The sequence below is a fragment of the Oryctolagus cuniculus genome, chromosome 17 (assembly GCF_051225735.1).
Source record: "Oryctolagus cuniculus isolate XC-2025 breed Fujian yellow rabbit chromosome 17, ASM5122573v1, whole genome shotgun sequence".
NCBI classification, from domain to species: domain Eukaryota; kingdom Metazoa; phylum Chordata; class Mammalia; order Lagomorpha; family Leporidae; genus Oryctolagus; species Oryctolagus cuniculus.
The window spans coordinates 65559049-65574439 of record NC_142883.1 but is presented as its reverse complement, the minus strand read 5'-3'; the positions used below and the strand labels follow the sequence as shown (position 1 = coordinate 65574439).

At 37.2% G+C, this 15391-nt stretch overlaps 1 protein-coding gene across 6 annotated transcripts in view; it reads right to left on the bottom strand.

Moving 5' to 3' along the window:
* LOC103346476 (leucine-rich repeat-containing protein 37A2) overlaps window positions 1-15391 on the bottom strand; it is a 214833-nt gene that overhangs the window by 90131 nt on the left and 109311 nt on the right. For 4 of the 6 annotated variants that reach the window (XM_089317063.1, XM_089317064.1, XM_089317068.1 and 1 more), the window contains exon 4: window positions 5291-5357. The exons of the other annotated variants lie outside the window; for them this stretch is intronic. The gene's annotated coding sequence lies outside the window, so the exon portion shown is untranslated. The remainder of the gene's footprint in view (window positions 1-5290; window positions 5358-15391) is intronic. 6 annotated transcript variants of the gene reach the window in all.

The window sequence follows — 15391 nt, the reverse complement described above, 5'->3', positions numbered from 1 at the left end:
AACCTAAACATGCAGATAATGGAACATTAGTAACGTTTCCTGGGAGTGATTAATAAGATAATTGGTTGCTTTCAAGACTAGTTTTTGGAATGAAATTAAAGATAAATGAGACTTTAATGTTTTGACATTTCATCCTATTGAACAATGGGTGGAATCACATGAGTTTAGATGATGCTTCCTACTAATAAAATCATCTCCATGGATCGTACTCAGGATTATACTTCATGGATTACGTAGCCTGTAACTGAAGCAAATATCACCACAGAATTAAACTTGCTTATTCAACTGGAGCAATTTCCACATTTTATCCATGATCTTTTTGAAAACCACACGGAGAAAACTAGTGCAGAAGCAACACGATGTAAAAATTCATGGCATTATTTTAAACATAAAAGATTATAAATAAAGAACAAACTGCATTAAAGAATAAAAATGTGGATCAACCCTGTATTTATTATTTTTGTTGTCTGAATCATTGACTAGAAAGAGTTTAATCATGCATGATTTAACTTTCAACAAACAATCATAACAATGAAGATTGACGGATAATCTATTAGTATTTGGCAACAATGTTTACTATGATAAAAAAAACTTTTCTTGGATCCTAAATTACCTTCTGCTAAGTCTATCTGGTCTCCTAAGTGGGTTTTTCTATCAGCAAAGATTGTTCTATGAAAACTAATTGCCCCTATTATCATGTCATTAATGATTGGGCAAACATTTATTGAAGCATATCACACATGAAACAATATTCACAACTTAAATGAGGGCTTCAACAATTAAAAGAACACCAGGTATCCTGGAAGGGCTCATTTTTTATTTATGGACATAAATAGGCAAGCAACAGCAGGTTCAATGTGATGTGATGAGTGGTTTGATCAAAACAAATACAGAGCTAAGGAGTGGTAAGTAAGCTTGAATAGTCAAGAACTATTGCAAGATAAGTAACTCAATATGTGTCTTGACAGAGAAGTCTTTGCTGATTAAACAAATTGAAAATAGCATTCTGTGTAGGAATACTACTAAGAAAAACAAATGTTCATATATTTCCTGAATGGAGTTGAGCTCCTTTCTGTAAAGTATACAATCTGGAGAGACAAATGAGAGTAGGTCAATCAAACCAACACAGGCATTGAATGTCCTATATTTTTATTTTTTTCTAATTCTAAAAAAATCAGAGTTTAGCACCTACAATGAGGTTTGATTTTTTTTCACTAGTCTATTCAGTGAGAAAGACAGAGAGAGAGAGAGAAAGAAAAGAGAGAGAGAGAGAGACTCCTGTCTGCTCACTGCTGGGTCAAGTTGAAACTGGAAACCAGGAAATCAGCTTTGCTCTCCCACATGGAAGACCACTTGCCATCACCACTGACTCCCAGCATGCACATTAGTAGGAAGCAGGAGTCTTTAGACAGTGCCAGGGTCTTAACGCTGACATTACGAAATGGGATGAGGGTGTTCCAAGTAGTGTGCTGATAATCACTGTGCCAAATGCCTGCTCTGCTTTTATGATTACTGTAATGCTTGTTATGCTTTTAGTTCAGAAACAGGTAGTTTCTTGTGTGCTGTAACCGTGAACTTGGATAACCTTTCACATTAGAGTCACCCAGGGGAGATATTTTCATTGCATATTTCCTAATTCTCTTTTAGAAACTTCGATTACATAGGTCTGGATTGGTGCCAGTTTCTCTATGTTTATCACAGCTAATTTTTATGCAACTTGACAGCAAATCCCTACTTGACAATTGTTGGTTTTTGATGTTTATCTGGAATGTACTGCATTATATCACATAATCGTTAAACAAATTGAGGGGTGGAGTGGTAGAGTGTTAATTAAACATGTTTGAATATATCTCTATTCTTTCTCAATATGTAACTTGATTTTGATTGGAACTGTCAGAGAGAAAAAAGGTCAAGTAGGCAATAAATATAAGAAAAAAAGCAAACTATTTTCTATTAAACAGAGAAGAGACAAACAGTGCATATTTTTGTATATAATTTGCTTGTTGATAATTTTTAAATAAGTGTATAAATTATAAACAAAGTGTAAGTGTTTTTTTTTTTTTTTGACAGACAGAGTGGACAGTGAGAGAGAGACAGAGAGAAAGGTCTTCCTTTGCCGTTGGTTCCCCCTTCAATGGCCGCCGCGGCCGGCGCGCTGTGGCCAGCGCACCCCACTGATCCGAAGGCAGGAGCCAGGTGCTTCTCCTGGTCTCCCATGCAGGTGCAGGGCCCAAGCACTTGGGCCATCCTCCACTGCACTCCTGGGCCATAGCAGAGAACTGGCCTGGAAGAGAGGCAACCGGGACAGAATCTGGCGCCCCGACCGGGACTAGAACCCAGTGTGCCAGCGCCGCTAGGTGGAGGATTAGCCTGTTGAGCCACAGTGCCGGCAGTGTAAGTGTTATTTTTAAAGAGCCAGTAATAACAGGTTTTCACATAAAGTAGTGTCAACATGAATTCAATAGGAAACAAGAATTTTCTATGTTGTTGCATAATATTACATAGGCAAGAAAAAAGCCATGCTTCTAGAAGAACAACTTGAATCCTTTTGAATTATCTTATCTCTTACCTAAATGAAAAGAAAATGTCTAAAAATCACATAGGTTGAACATAAAGTATTTTCTTTTGGGTAACTTCTTTGGAACTTCATATATGCATCCACACATACAATTGCAAGAATTTACACCAGTTTGTGTTTTTTCTGTTACACTATTATGTATATAATTACCAGAAATTGTGAAGGAAGATTTGAAGTTCCCCATTCACTGTCTTTTTTATTAGGATCTTTTATTAGGACTTTCTTAGTCTTTTGGCTGTTTCTCTGTTGTTTCCTTAGATCGTATTTTTAAAACTCATCCCAATTTTAAAGCCATAGAACCCTCTGTGTACTTGAATGCCAACAAATTGGCAGATATGTATGTGTGAGAGGCTTTGTGTGAGAGAGAGCTGAGAAAATTACTCTTTGGTATTGCACTGGTTTGTGCATCCTAGGATATTTCTAGAATTGTAATTTATTTAAACTCTTTATTTATATTCCTCTATGTTTACTAAAATACTTTCAACTAGCCATCAAATTTAAATCATCTTGGATTTCATCTATTTTTGCATCTGAATTTTGCAAACATACTGCTAACATATTATGCTTTTCACTTATCATTCCTAGATATCCATCCCATTGAAAATAGCGTTACTTTGTTAGTATAAAGATAAAAATAAAAGATAATAAAAAATTAGACAGTTTTCTATTCAGCGATGTATATTTGATTTTCTACTATTACTCATAAATGAAATTTTGCCTGTATATAAGATTTATTTATTGATTATTTTGCTTTTTTTAACTTTTATTTAATGAATATAAATTTCCAAAGTACAGCTTATGGATTACAATGGCTTCCCCACCCATAACTTCCCTCCCACCCGCAACCCTCCCCTTTCCCTTCCCCTCTCCCCTTCCATTCACATCAAGATTCACTTTCAATTCTCTTTATATACAGAAGATCAGTTTAGCATATATTAAGTAAAGATTTCAACAGTTTGCACCCACATAGAAACACAAAGTGAAAAATACTGTTTGAGTACTAGTTGTAGCATTAAATCACACTGTACCACACATTAAGGACAGAGATCCTACATGAGGAGTAAGTGCACAGTGACTCCTGTTGTTGACTTAACAAATTGACACTCCTGTTTATGGCATCAGTAATCACCCTAGGCTCTTGTCATGAGTTGCCAAGGCATGAGAAGATAAGAATAGCAAAGAGGGTAAAAGAAGAAGGAATGGATATAGAACATGAACCACTGTCCTGAACATTAATCTGTGACTTTCTCAGGTGTGACAGTAGCTATGTCACAGAAGCCACAAATACTCTGTTATTCCCAGTAAAATAAGATGATAATAATCACTGTTGTACTCAATTATTGAAAAGAAGCATCTAATCTATAAAACTAATACATAAAAAAGTGACACAGAGGAAGAACATTATTAAAGATGTTATGCCTCAGTTTTCTTTTATTCCTTAGAAAGACTAACCTTTCTTTTAAATTTTTTATTTTTAAATATCACAAATAATATAGAAAAGTACAAAGAAAGATTCCATGAGCATTCATAAATATAACAATTTTTAGCATGTTGCTATATTTGCTTCATATGTAACCATATGCATACATGCATATTATTTTTCAAAGAGATAGGTATATTAATATTACATAATGTGGAATTCATGAAAAAAATCATAAAACTTGGGAGAGAAAGTTTTTTGGTTAAGGGGTACAATTCAGTGTAGACATTTTTATATATCTATACCAAATAGTATTTCATTCACACAATTTTTACTATATATACATATATATATATATATATATATATATATCACTGACACTTTATAATACACTGATCAGTTTATAGCACTTACCAACAGTTACCACAAACAGGTATTTCAGGTCAATCCTAGTTCTCCTTTTTTAGCTTATCTTTTCTCTGCATACATCATTTAGGCTTTTCTGACCCATTGTCTTGTACTTGGAACCCCATCATCTGCATCTGTGATATTCCCACACTTGATCTTAGCCAAAAAGCTGAGAAGGAATCTCTGACATTCCTTAAACCCTCATGTTGACTCCAAAATGGACACCTGACATCAAGATACATTAATATGTGTATACAGTGAGACATTGACACTGAACTTGTATATACTTGGTTTTGTAAAACCATTGTTGACCTAAGTAAATATATCCTATTCATTTGGCTGGCAGCTGAATTAAAGTCAAATTTGATGTTCAACTATCGCACATATGCTGCCCTCTATTACAGTAGTACCAATATGGAAGACATCCTCAGAAATCTGAAAATAGACCTACCATGTTACCCAGCCATGAATTCCTGGGAATTTACCCAAATGAAATTAAATCAGCATATGAAAGAGTTATTTGTACCTTCATGTTTATTGCAGCTCAATTCACAAGAGCTAAGATATGCAATCTACCCAGTTGACCATCAACCAATGACTGGATAAAGAAAATGGGATATATATACACCATGGAATACTACTCAGCCATTAAAAAGAGTTAAATCCTGTATTTTGCAACAAAATGTATGCAACTTGGAACGATTATGCTTACTGAAATAAGCCAGTCCCAAAAATACAGATATCATATGTTTTCCTTTACTTGTGGTAATTAATATACAGAACACAAAAATATAATTTATATGAGTAAAATTGACATTTTGAGATTTGACTGTTGTTTACAATCCTTGTCTATACTCTTGAACAACAATGATTTTTATACTTACTATTTGTTTGTTTATTCAGTGGAAGATCAAGCTTGTGATTATGAAATAAAGTATGTCATTGTAAAAACTGAAAGAAAAAATAAGAAAGGAAGGAGGGAGGGTGAGATCATAAGCAGTAGCAAGGGTAGTGAAAGAACTATCACTATGCTCTTAAATCTGTATATATGAAATACATGAAGTTTGTTCACCTTATATAAGGAACAAATTTTTAAAAATATAATTGTAAACCCTCACTTGTATTTCTCATGTTCTAATTGTATTTTTTTGTTCTAAAGCTGATAGATAATCTAAGGCTTCTGAAGTCATTCATGGGATGAATTAGCATTAGTCTACTACAATAATTGTGGTACACAGTTTTTAATACTATGTTTAATGTATATTTGGGTTGAGGTCTAAAATAAAGATACATATCACCTTAAATAATAGATATAATATATATAGATATATAATACATATAATATATAATAGATATAATTATATGTTTATATATAATTATATATTATATAATGCAATATATATTTATATATAATTATATATATAAAGATATAATAGATATAGTGATTTTCTTTTCAAAATATCAACATAGGCATATTTCACAGGCTCATTTTAGGCATGGTTAGGTGAAAATAATCCAAGAAAATATATAAAAACCAATTACTGGGGTTAGTAAGTGTGTTCATCAAGATTATGAGATACAAAACTTACACACAAATAACTGCTCTTCTATTGATGAACAATTAATTTTTAGAAATTAAAAGTGCAAAAAAATCCCAGTTTTAACAACCTGAAAAATGAAATACCTAAGGAAAAATCTAATAATAATTAAGACATTTATTCTGGAAATTAAAAAATTATTGCTGAGAGAAATTAAAGAAAGAATAAATTAATACAATAATTTACATTGCTTATATAGCAGAACATTTAATATCTTTAAAACATATATTCTCCTAACATTTATCTGTAGATTCAACACCATCCTACTCAATGTCTTGAAATAGTTCCTATGAAGAATTTCACAATATTTAAATACAAAGCATGTAAGATGCACCCCCTACCCTGGATAAGGAATAACAAAAGGGTAAAGTGAGCTATCACTATAAGATTTTGAGAATTATTTTTAAAGTCACAGTAATCAAGATAGCATCAGACAATAAAGAACTTAATGCAAAGAATAGAGTGGCTAAAATATATTCATCCATACACAAACACATGACTTAGAAAGATCTGAAATAATTCAAGATAAAAGAATGGGCTTTGAAATAATTGATGCAGGAAATATTGCTTATCCATACATAAACACACTAAATTATCATTGGATTTAGAAGATTGCAGAAAATGGATCATGGTCTCAAATGGGAAACCAAAATTTTGAAAATTTTTGAGAAGAACATGAGTAGCTTTATGCCTTCCTCATTTAAGCAAAGATTGCTTAGATATGATAAACAAAGTATGCATAAAAGAAAGAAATAGACCACTTGTACCCTCATCAAATTAAAAATTTCTGGTTTTCAAAAGACATTGTTAAGAGAATATAAAACAAACCGCAGATCAAGAGAAAAAGTTGGAAAATAATATATATTACAAATGACTCATTATAATATGCAAATCACCTTAAAAAAACAAAAATAAGAACAAGCATAACTTAATTAAATAATGGGCAAAAGGCTTGAACAGACACTACACATAATGAATGGATGGAAAGCAATACAAAATGGTACTCAGTATCATTCATCATCTGAGAAATGCAAAGTAAAACCATAAAAAAAACCACTACACCTGCATCCAAACGTTTAAAATTGCAACAAGATGGGGGAATCTGGAAAACATTATGCTGAGTGAATTAAGCCAGTCCCAAAGGGACAAATATCATATGTTCTCCCTGATCGGTGACAACTAACTGAGCGGCAAAGGGGAAACCTGTTGAAGTGAAATGGACACTATGAGAAACAGTGACTTGATCAGCTCTTGTCCTGACGGTTGATGTACAATGTAATACTTTATCCATTTTAGTATTTTTTCTTTGTTTTGTTCTAGTACTGTTGGTTGAACTCTGTAATTAACACACAATTATTCTTAGGTGTTTAAATTTTAACTGAAAAGTGATCCCTGTTAAATATAACAGTGGGAATAAGAGAGGGAGGAGATGCACAATTTGGGACATGCTCAATCGGACTTGCCCCAAATGGTGGAGTTAGAATCGTGCCAGGGGATTCCAATACAATCCCATCAAGGTGGCATGTACCAATGCCATCTCACTAGTCCAAGTGATCAATTTCAGTTCACAATTGATCACACTGATAGGTCTAAGAGTCAAAGGGATCACACAAACAAGACTAGTGTCTGCTAATACTAACTGATAGAATCAAAAAGGGAGAGAATGATCCAACATGGGAAGCGAGATACACAGCAGACTCATAGAATGGCAGATGTCCTAAAAAGCACTCTGGCCTCAGAATCAGCCCTTAAGGCATTTGGATATGGCTGAAGAGCCCATGAGAGTATTTTAGGCATGGAAAGCTAAGACACTTTGGAAAAAAAAAAAGAAGAAGAAAACCTAAATAAAAGATCTCCGCGAGTGAGATCCCAGTGGAAAGAATGGGTCATCAAAGAAGGAGGTACCTTTCTCTGAAGGGAGGAGAGAACTTCCACTTTGACTATGACCCTGTCAGAATAAGATCGAACTCGGCGAACTCAAAAGGCTTTCATAGCCTTGGCAACTCATGACTAGAGCCTAGGGAGATTACTGACACCATAAACAAGAGTGTCAAATTGTTAAGTCAACAACAGGAGTCACTGTGTACTTACTCCTCATGTGGGACCTGTCCTTAATGTGTTGTCCAATGTGAAGTAATGCTATAACTAGTACTGAAACAGTATTTTACACTTTGTGTTTCTGTGTGGGTGCAAACTGATGAAATCTTTACTTAATATATACTAAATCGATCTTCTGTATATAAAGAGAATTGAAAGTGAATCTTGATGTGAATGGAATGGGAGAGGGAGTGGGGATGGGAGGGGTGCGAGTGGGAGGGAAATTATGGGGGGAAAGCCATTGTAATCCATAAACTGTACTTTGGAAATTTATATTTACTAAATTTAAAAAGAGAGAAAAAAATTTCACCATTACCTATTCAATATTTCATCAGATTGTAAACACTGTTGGTTTATAACAAAAATTTTGAGGTTAAATTTTTTTTCACATCACATATTTGTGTCTTTATTTTACTTCCCTCTTGCATTAGTGTTTGTGTGGTGCCTAAATTGTAACTTAGGATCATCATTGAGCTATTTCCTGATAAACATTATGTAATTTTTAAAGATAATGACTCTTTATTTTTATTTATTTATTTATTTTTACTTATTTTACAAGCAAAGTTAGACAGTGAGAGAGAGAGAGAGACAGAGAGAAAGGTGTTCCTTCCGTTGGTTCACCCCCCAAATGGCCGCTACAGCCGACATGCTGTACCAATCCGAAGCCAGGAGCCAGGTGCTTCTCCTGGTCTCCAATGCAGGTGCAGGGCCCAAGCACTTGGGCCATCCTCCACTGCCTTCCTGGGCCTCAGCAGAGAGCTGGACTGGAAGAGGAGCAGCCGGGAGGAGAACCCAGCACCCATATGGGATGCCGTGCCGCAGGCAGAGGATTAACCAAGTGAGCCATGACGCCGACCTCTATGTAATTTAAATTATTAGAAATACAGATGTCCTACTCTTTAACTGTAGTTTTATTAGAATAATATATCTGACTTGACCTTGGAGGGCTTTTCATCCCATATATTAATTGAATTTTATTTCTTAATTTTTGAATTAGTTTTTAGTACTTCAGTTTCTGGTTACATTGGTCTAATGAACCCTCTTTTTCTTTTGATTATATTGCTATTTGTTATGATTATTTCTGCTTCTATAAATTTTCATATCAGAATCTTGAAGCAGTTTCTAAATTTTAAAACAAAAGCATGGTTTTTAAATAAACATTCCTGGAGCCAAGTGCCATGACTCACTTGGTTAATCCTCCACTTGCAGCGCCAGCATCCCATATGGGCTCCGGGTTCTAGTCCTGGCTGCTCCTCTTCCAGTCCAGCTCTCTGCTGTGGCCCGGGAGGGCAGTGGAGGATGGCCCAAGTGCTTGGGCCCTGCACCCCATGGGAGACCAGGAGGAGGTGCCTAGCTCCTGGCTTCGGATCGGCGCAGCGCCAGCCATAGCTGCCATTTGGGGAGTGAACCAACGGAAGGAAAACCTTTCTGTCTCTCTCTCTCACTGTCTATAACTCTACCTGTCAACTAAAAAAATAAATAAAAATTAAATAAATATTCCTGGAAATTTGCAGGACATGTTAATACTATGTGGATCCAGATCTTCATTTAAAAAATAGTAACAAGAGAATGTTTTTGTTTTTGTTTTTTTTGCTTCTATAATTTTTAAATAAGCATTGCTTTTCTTGATAGAAGGCAAATATTTGATTTTCAACTTAAATGTGGTTATGCTAAAAGGAAATTCATTTACTATAAGTTAGGTAAACCTCAGATAATGAAAAATAATTTAAGAAAAATAAGGCTTGGACCCAGAAAGACAAATATGGTATACTCTCCCTTATATGTGGTAAAAAGTTAAGAAACATACAAAAAAAGAAGAAAAAGAATGAAATGTCAGTGTGTATCAGTATTGCAGCAAAAATGGTTTTGTAAAACTTTGTTTTATATCTTTGTGAAACCAATGATTAAGAATGTTATATTAGGGTCTGATGTTGTGGCATAGAGGGTAAAGCCGTTGTGCCAGCATTCCATATGGCTGCCAGTTCAAGTCCTGGCTGCTCCACTTCCAACCCAGCTCCCAGCTAGTGAACTGGGAAAAATAGCTGGAGGATGACCCAAGTACTTGTTTCCCTGCACCCATATGGGAGATTGAATGAAACTCTTGGCTCCTGGCTTTGGTATGGCCCATCCCTGGCCATTGTGACCATCATGGATTGAACCAATGGATGGAAGATCTTTCTCTCTTTTTCTGTGTCTCTCCCTTTCTCTGTGACTCTGATTTTCAAATAAATGAATAATTCCTTTAAAAATGTTTCCAACTATAGTTTTAATGATCTTGATTACTTTATAATTTATATAGGTGAAATGGTCATTTTCCCATTCAGTTATTGTTTATGGCCATGTCTATATTCCCACTAAACTAGTGTCTTTTGGCTTTTTACTTGTTTAACTTCTTATTTAGCAAAGTATTAAGCCTTTTAGTGTAATGTAAGTTTAAAATATGTTATCTCAAAAACTAAAAACCAAAAAAAAAGGGGGGAGAAGGAAAGAGGATAGGAGGGAGAGAAGGGATGAGAGGGACTATCATATGTTCTTAGAATTGTATCTACTAAACACATTGAATCTGCTAGAAACTAATTAAAAATTAAAATGAAAAAAGAAAAAGAAGGCTTTTACATAATTTGTCAGGGAAGGCAGTGCCGGGGGAAACATATTCTCTTCCATCTGGACTAACACACGTAGATGGACAAAGGCCAGACTAGGAGGAAATGGATAAAGATAGTGTGAAATGGTGTTTTATAAACCTAAATAACTTTTTGATTCTTATATTAAATGTGTGAGCACACGTGAACAGCATAAAAATGAATTTCCCACACACACTTTTGGAGGATACTGTGGGACACGAACAGGCAGAGAGGGTATAATGTAAAAGATAAAATGCCTTGGAGCGGGCAGGCCTTGGCGGCGAGAACACGGCTGTGTGTGTGTGACAGCTGGGTCAGAGCCCCTCTGGGCAAGTGTACGTTCGGATGCTGGTGACACAGACATAGACATGTGTACACGGGTTTATATTACACAAGCTAGCATTTTTCTTGTACTGGAAATCAAATTTGCTTTGTAATAGTTTGTACATTTTGCCTCTGACAGCAAACATTACAAATAAACAGGAAATGAACAAGCAATAAAATAAAATACTCACTATAGTAAAGGTGCATTGAAAATGTTCAGATAAAAATGGAACCAACTGTAAAAATATTTCTTTAAGTTTAAAGAATGTAAGCTTACGGTAACTTCCTTATTACTGTAAACACTTCACTTTCCATTGTATCAAATGAAGGTTATTTGACAGAACTTCTAATTAAAATATAAATTTCCCAATATATGGATTTCATTGTGTTTTAAATAGTGAAAAGCCATTGGTGTCTGTGTTACAGGTGAATATTAAGCAAAGGAACATTGGCAAGGGCGCCTCCCACATCATATCAGATCATGCAAAGGATGACACAGCCGTCACAGACACCAAGGTTGCTATGACTTGGCCACAGTTCTCATGACAGTGTCATCTATAAACTATTAATAAGCTGGGGGCTTAGATAATATTTTCCACCAGCATTCATATCTTTTCATATGAAAAACAGATAAGGGAGGAAGAGTGAAGCGAAAGCACTATTCTTAGAGAATTTAGCTACTGAAATCTGAAGCACATTAGAAAACTATAGTACTCTGGTCATTTTTTCTTTCTTTTTACAAAATACTTAGCTATTCATTTGAAAGACAGAGAGAGCTTGGAGAAAAAGAGAAGAAACGTGTATTCAGGTGTCGCTCCCCGTCTTCATGGAGGAACGACACAGGACCCTGCGCTGTTCTTTTGTCTGCTCGGCCCTTCCCGGGTTTGCTGCTGGTTCTTCCCGGGTTGGCTACCGACCCTTCCACCTCCGTGGAAGGGCGGTTCCCCCTGCCACTTTCCCCACTTCCGCGGGGGAGCGGCACACCGCCGGCCGGCTCTCTCGGGGGCTGCACAGGTGTTCCTTCAGATAGATGTTCCTGGTGCATGTTGTCTCTCTCCTCCTTTATAGTCCTCTTCCACCAATCCCAACTCTGCTACCCACACGCCGAGTACGCTGCTCTCCTCCAATCAGGAGCAGGTCCTACAGTTTATTGGTTGAACTGGAGGCAACTGTGTAGAAGCTGTTTGCTCCTCTCCCAGCGCCATATTGTGGGAGAGCAGATGCATAGAATAAGTCTTAATTCCAGTAACTTAGTCTAGTCCGAGTTGCTCCCAGTTGCTCCCCACATTCAGGGATTAGCTCCCCAAAGGGCTGCAATACCCTAATGTGGGCCAGGATGAAGTCAAGCACTACAGCCTAGTCTCCCACATGATGGCAGAGACCCCCGTACTGCACTTGAGGTGTGTCCCTAGGCCTTTCCAGGCACTTCGTCAGGGAGCTGGATCCAAAGCAGAGGAGCAGAGCTCAAAGGAACACTATGATATAGGATGTCACCCTCATAACAGTGGTGTACCCACTGCTACACAATTCCAGCCCCTGGTTGCTGGGAGGTGTCATGGGTGGGGGCATGTGTAATCCAGAACTTTATAACTCGTGAAAATTAGCTATAAATTCAGAGAATGAAAGGAACCACAAGAGCAAGACCTAGAGGGTGTTTTTTTTTACAATGTACTTGGAAAATACTTAATATTCAATTATAAATCCTTTAAAATAATATTTAACTAGTAAATCTACACGATGATCAATGATGACAGTAAAGTCAAAATAATTTTATTTAAGGCAGTATATTTTAATAGAGGTGGATTATTATGTCCTTTTTTGTTTCAAGCTATTTCCAAATAGTGAAATATTCAAATAAATTAAACATATTCTCCTAGCTAAAATTTACATTTCATATGCCTTTTCAAGCTAGAATGTAATCTTAAGTTTGTCGTTACACATGCTCGGGCTGACTTGCCCCAATTGGTAGAGTTGGAAACATACCAGGGGATTCCAATTCAATCCCATCAAGGTGGCATCTGACAATGCCATCTCACTACTCCAAGTGATCAATTTCAGTTCACAATTGATCATAATGAAAGGACTAAGAGTCAAAGGGAGCACATAAACAAGTCTAGTATCTGCTAACACCAACCGATAGAATAAATAAAGGGGAGAGTGATCCAACATGGGAAGTGAGATACTCAGCAGACTCATAGAATGGCGGATGTCCTAAATAGCACTCTGGCCTCAGAATCAGCCCTAAAGGCACTCGGATCTGGCTGAAAAGCCCATGAGAGTATTTCAGGCATGGAAAGCCAAGACACTCTGGCAAAAAGATCTCTGTGAGTGAGATCCCAGTGGAAAGAACAGGTCTTCAAAGAGGGAGGTGCCTTTCTCTGAAGGGAGGAGAGAACCTCCACTTTGACTATGACCGTGTCTAAACAAGATAAGAGTCGGAGAACTCAAGGGGCTTCCATAGCCTTGGAAACTCATAACTGGTGCATAGGGAGATTACTGATGCCATAAACAGGAGTGTCAATTGGTAAAGTCAACAACAGGAGTCACTGTGCACTTACTCCTCATGTAGGATCTCGGTCCTTAACGTGCTGTACACTGAGGCTTAATGCTATAACGAGTACTCAAACAGTATATTTCACTTTGTGTTTCTATGGGGGTGCAAACGACTGAAATCTTTACTTAATGTATACTAAACTGATCTTCTGTAAAAAAAAAAAAAAGAAAAGAAAAAAGAAAGAAATTTTCAATTCCCAACTTGACTCTCACTGGGATTAAACATGACAATAGGTCTGATCTGATTTCATCATCATTTAAAAAAAATCATCTATTATTTTTCACTTTATGTTTCTGTGTGGGAGCAAACTGTTGAAATACTTACTTAAGGTATACTAAGCTGATCTTCTGTATATTAAGATAATCGAAAATGAATCTTGATGTGAATGGAAGGGGAGAGGGAGTGGGAAAGGGGAGGGTTGTTGGTGGGAGGGACGGTATGGGGGGGGAAGCCATTGTAACCCATGAGTCGTACTTTGGAAATTTATATTCATTAAATAAAAGATAAAAAAAAAAAAGTTTGTCGTTACATAATGCAGACCCTTGTAAAGAAAATATAACATACCCATATGTTCTTTTTTTTTTTTTTTTTTGACAGGCAGAGTGGACAGTGAGAGAGAGAGACAGAGAGAAAGGTCTTCCTTTGCCGTTGGTTCACCCTCCAATGGCCGCCATGGCCGGTGTGCTGCGGCCGGCGCACTGCACTGATCCGATGGCAGGAGCCAGGTACTTATCCTGGTCTCCCATGGGATGCAGGGCCCAAGCACTTGGGCCATCCTCCACTGCACTCGCTGGCCACAGCAGAGAGCTGGCCTGGAAGAGGGGCAACCGGGACAGAATCCGGCGCCCCGACCGGGACTAGAACCCGGTGTGCCGGCGCCACAAGGCAGAGGATTAGCCTAGTGAGCCGCGGCGCCGGCCACCCATATGTTCTTGAATCTTAATTTGAAAAGTAGGGGCTAATAAGCCTCAATACATATTTTATTGATTATTTGTATTTTGCCAGACGGAAGGGATGCATCTGGTTAATTGACTATGTATGGGTCTTTAAATTACCAGCTGAAATGAACAGTGGTATGGAGGACATTGGATTTATAGATAAAAAAAATCAGCTCTAAAGAAATTGACTTTCTGTTCTGATCTCAAAGCATGACATAGAACTTACATCATGTTGCCCATAAATCCAATGAGATATCTCATTCTCAAATCTTGGGGAATAATTTGAGTATGTTAAATAATATTTTCAAATTCTAAACATTTAATATAATTCTTTTAGAATTTTTTTTATTTGACAGGTAGAGTTAGCCAGTGAGAGGGAGAGACAGAGAGAAAGGTGTTCCTTCAGTTGGTTCACTCCCCAAATGGCCGCTACGGCCGGCACTGTGCCGATCCAAAGCCAGGAGCCAGGTGCTTCCTCCTGGTCTCCCACACAGGTGCAGGGCCCAAGCACTTGGGCCATCCTCCACTGCCCTCCCGGGCCACAGCAGAGAGCTGGACTGGAAGAGGAGCAACCTGGCCTAGAACCCGCGCCCATATGGGAGGCTGGCACCGCAAGCGGAGGATTAACCAAGTGAGCCACGGCGCCGGCCCTAGAATTTTAAAATAATGACATATGATTGACATTTGGCACAGTGGTTAAGATGCTGCTTGAGACACTAATATCTCATAGAGTGCCTGCTCTGAGCCCCAGCTCTGCCTCTGTATACTCTGTGATGCATCAAGTGATAAGTCTAGTACTCTGGTTCCTTCCACCCATGTGGGACACCCAGATTCAGTGCCTGGCTCTCTG